Here is a 4,815-nt window from a genome sequence, read left to right as displayed (position 1 = left end):
TGAATAAAGTCAATTGATTTTATCATTGCAAGAAAAGGGAAATAAACAGGTGTCTAGGCTGGTGAGTGGTAAGAACCAGCAACTAGTACTTAAAGGGCAAGAGGGTGTCCAGTCCTGGGAGAGGCAGGCAGGCAGTGCACGGAGCAGGGAGCAGCTGAGCCAAGATGGGCCGGTGGTGCCTGTGTGAGGGAGGACATAGCGGCCACGGATCTGACTCCGGAGAAGGAGCCCTGGAGATGTCGAGTGTCAGCCTTTTTGGTTTTTTAAGGCATCAAATGGTACATTTGTGCTGAATAGAATACACTGGCATTCCTGCAGACACATTTTGATTCTTGGGGGGAAATTGCAGTTCAAGTGCAGTTGAAGACCACGCTCCTTTTCAAACCGCTCTCACCTTATCCCCCGAGCAGTACATTCAGTGCAGCTCAAGTTCTTAACCCTGGGAAGCAGGTCTGGATAAATTTCCAAAAAAGGGAAAAACAAAACAAAACCCTAAACTAAAAATAAGTGGTTTATTACTCAGCTGGATGGACCAGGCAGGAGGATGGCTGCTGTTTCCTAAATAAACCTTAGGGGCCACTAAGTGGAGGAGGCCAGCCGGTCACCTGGCCTCCTTGAGTGTTCACTGGACAGCTGGTTGGTTCTTTCAGCCATTGCAATGAGGCTGGGATCGCCCTGGGCCAGCCCAGCCATCGTGCCTACAAAGCACACGAAGCTCTGGATTTAGACGTGAACATTAGAGCGGCCCATCAGAGCGAGATTGTTTTCCAGGGGCCTGGTTTGGGTCCCCAGCTCACTTGCGCAATAAGGGGAAAGAACAGGCCTCTCCACCATCTTCTCCTTTCCCCTGCTGGCAATCTCTAGACCTAGGGAGAGAAAAGCTTCCTTTCAGAATAGCTCAGAGTAGACACTTGAGGACTCAAGGAGGTGGAAACGGGACTGAACCACAGTGCACAGAACCACACTCTGTTGTCCAGGGGACGGGTTGGGTGGGGTGGGGGTGATGGAGCAGAAGGAATGCAGGAGGCAATCTCTCTAGATTTCCTGGAAAACCAAGCCACCAAGTCAGCCTGCTGTGATTCCTGCCCTGCCACGGACTAGCTGTGTGAACCTGGGCCAGGCACTTGACTTCTCTGGATATGTTTCCCCACCCTCGCAAGGGGCTGCTGGAAGGACTAAAAGATTGAAAGTATGAACAACACTTTGGACAGTCTTTGGTAGATAATAAATGCTGAATAAACAGTAGCTGTAATTATTGGGAATAATTCCTGCCCTGGCTGCCCCAGGTCGTCCTCCACCCCCTCGGTTCACATGCTGGTGGCCTCCAGGACTGCAGGTTCCTCATGCTCACACTGCCCTCTGCTGGGGGGCCTCGTTCAGGCCCGTCTTTCTGTGCCTGCCACTAGATGGCTTAGGCATGAGAGAGGGTCTCTCTAACCTCTTCCCTGATGGATTTCTCTGGGGGCTTTCGCTGGGAACAAGGCTCAAGGAGACTGTTATATGGTGCATATTACAGCCCTTCAGTCTCTCTCAGGCTTTCTCAATCACCTTCCATGGTTTCAGTGAACATGTGCTGGGCAACTTCTTGGTGCCTAATTTGAGATTAAGGAAAGAAAAGGAAGAGCCGAGGTATTATTTAGAAGCTCCAGCACTGGCCCGACCCACTGCAGAGGGTGGCCCTCAGACCAAAGGGGTGTCTTCTATGGAAACAGGGCCCCAGGCACTGCTCTCCAGGCTGGTAGTGAGGGGCAGAGCCTGGGTGTGGGTGCTCCTGCAGCTGGCTTCTCCACTGCCATCCTCTCTTCCACCTGGTGTACCCTTCCAACTCTGGAGTCCCGTCAGGACTGCACAAGGGGCAGAGACAAATTCCCCAAAAGGAATTCAAAGCACTGTCAGGAAAAGAAAGTGCATATCGGGCACGCCCCTATGTCCACTCTCCAAAATAGCCATTCTTGGGCAATGGAGTCAACTTCTGGACTCCTCACAAAAGTAAACAGGAAAGCAATAGCATGGATTTTAAATCACCCCAGAGGATAAGTTTTTTATAGCGGTCTGTTGCAAGATGATTGAATATGTATGCATCCTTTGACTTGGCAATACTAACTCTAAGAAGCTATTTTAAGTAAATAAACACAAATATGGATAAAAATAAAATTTTCAGGATTTTATATGGAAATGTTGTTCATGATAATAAAAAAAATGGAAATAAGCTAAATGTTCAGCATTAAAGGAATGGCTAATTAAATTATTTAGTTTTAAATTCTCTTAAATTTTCAATTCTTGAAAACTATCATTTGTAGAGAATTTTTAGTGAAAAATAGCTTCCTGTGCTTTAAGTAAAAAATATTGGCTGTAAAATAACACTATAGCTGGCTTAATTCCAATTGTGTAAAGTATACATTGCACATAATAAAGTATTGAGAAGGAAAGCACCAAGATGTTAATAATCATTTTCATTGAATAATGGGATTTTAGTTGATTTCTATTTTCTTGTTTTAAGTTTTCCCTGTGCTGTAGCTTTCTGTAATAAAAATATGTTAATTAGATGTTGAATTTTATATTAAAAAGTTACTTTTATAGTATAACAGATACCAGAAGAGTGTCCTAATTCTTTCTTATGTTATGGTAACTGTAATAGTTGTTATTGATGAGTGTTTGCTGTGCACCAGCCACCGTGCTAGGAGCCATATCTATGTACTTTCACTAAATCTTTGTACCAACATGTAAGCAAGATTACTTCCCTATTTTACAGATAGAGAAACATACTTATCTCCTCATCTTACAGATAAAGAAATATCCTTCAGAGAGTTTAGTAGTTTGCCCAAAGTCACCTAATTAGTAGGTGGCAATGCCAGGATTTAAATTCAAGTCTGTATGTCTCGGAAGTTTGTGAGCTTTCCACCATATTGGAATTTTGATCAGTGCAATTCTCAAGTCATGAAAAGATTGGGTCATCCACTTCATTCAGAATTTAGTTGTTTGGATGTGAGACATAGTTTCCCTTAGAAACACTGTAGAGATTAGAAACACTGTCCCTCCATTAGCAGACATGCAGGTGTTGAATGTTGGTTGATCATGTCTAGGGGTATTGAAGATTATGTTAAGGAAGTTACCAAGTGAGGTGTATATAAAAAGGAATACCACACCCAGCTGAAGTGACAGTGCTTCCACAGCAAAGGCATATGGTTGTTTCCAGTTTGCACATCAAGGTGTTTTGTTGTTTTCCCAAGATGTCAGTTCTATTTGTGAGACACCAGCCTGCAAAAAAATTAACCCTCCAAAAACTGGTGAAACCACATCTACTCATATGCTATGAAACCACAACTTTTGATAAGATGCTTCCTGCAAACCCTTTTCCCCAGATGCACACACAGAGAATAATGAGACAGATGTTGGGGTGAGGACAAGGCAGAACTTGGGCAAGTCACAAGGAGGAGAAGCCCCATGTGTGTATATAAAAGAAGAAAGCAGAGCCAAGGGGTGCCTCAGGGTACAGGCAAACGCCGGGGAGTGTGAATGGCTGACTGGTAATGCACCCAGGGTAAGGGTGTTGGGTTTAGTGTAGAAGCCTACATGGAAACCTGGGAACCCCTGGGAGATTATTGGGTATCAACCTAAATATTTTCAAGAGCCAGGCAGGTAACTGAATGAACTGGGCCAGATGTAATACAACAGGGGATGGTGGGGACTGTGCAGTGAGAGACTGCATGACCCACCTACAGGTATTGAGTTAAAATGTAACAGAAACACAGTGACACCAAACATAAATTGTCTCAGCTGTTCCGAAAAGGATGATTTTCTGATCCTAATGTTTAACAGCTGACACTTCCAATTTTGTGGAAGGGTAGGGACCTGGTGAGGCCTTGAGGACTATGGGTGGAGGGCTCGATCTTGAGGAAAAAGAGCAAGGATGAGATTCAGGGTCCCCTGCTTAGGCAATGGGAAGAATGTTGGGCGGGGCTGTGGGGTGGAGGGCTGGTTGGCAGAAACGGCTCTGACTTGTATGTTACTACAGATGAAGCATCCTTTCATTTCTTCTGGCAGAAGTTGGGCCATGGGAAAAGAGGAAGAAGAAAGAAACCAACATTTGCTGAAAGCTGCATTTTTTCATAGTCATCATTTCATTTAATCCTTATTATCTCCCTGGAAAGTTGGTGTATGTGGCAGACTAGCTAGATGTTTTACCAAACCTGTTTCCTCGTCTTCCTGGGCACACAGCTGGACCTGTGCAATTAATTGCAGCCATGTAACTGTGATATGGAAACTAGTGTGTGAGTGGAAGTGGTGTGTGCCATTTCTAAGCCTAGCAAAAACTCTTGTCACACTTCTCCAACATCTTCCTCCTCCATTTGGATTGACGTTGACCAGCCTAATGACCTAGAGAGCCATATTTAGAAAATGGTGAAGCCAGGCAAAGAAAGAACACAGGCACTTAACTTCCCTCTTGGAGGAGAGTAGCCCATAGATTAAGAACACGGGTTCTAGACTTTATGCAAATCAGAAATAAACTTCCATAATGTTAGAGCCAATTAGCTCTTTTTGTGTGTTTATTATAGCAATTGGCATTGCTTTAGCCAATTTGGTGTTCTTATGCCCATTTTAGAGAGAAGGAAATTGAGGATTAGAAAGGCCAAATAATTTGCCCAAGGTCACACTGAAAATGGATGAATTTATCCAGCTCCCAAGCCTAGGCTCTTTCTGTAACAACGTACTGTTTCCAAGATAACTAAAAAATTCTGTGGTGCCTAATTTGTGATTATTATTTATCATATTGTAACCAACCCCACCCACCCCCATATCTGATGGGTGCCTCCA

The sequence above is a fragment of the Saccopteryx leptura genome, chromosome 8 (assembly GCF_036850995.1).
Source record: "Saccopteryx leptura isolate mSacLep1 chromosome 8, mSacLep1_pri_phased_curated, whole genome shotgun sequence".
Lineage (NCBI taxonomy): Eukaryota > Metazoa > Chordata > Mammalia > Chiroptera > Emballonuridae > Saccopteryx > Saccopteryx leptura.
This window is presented reverse-complemented; position numbering follows the sequence as displayed.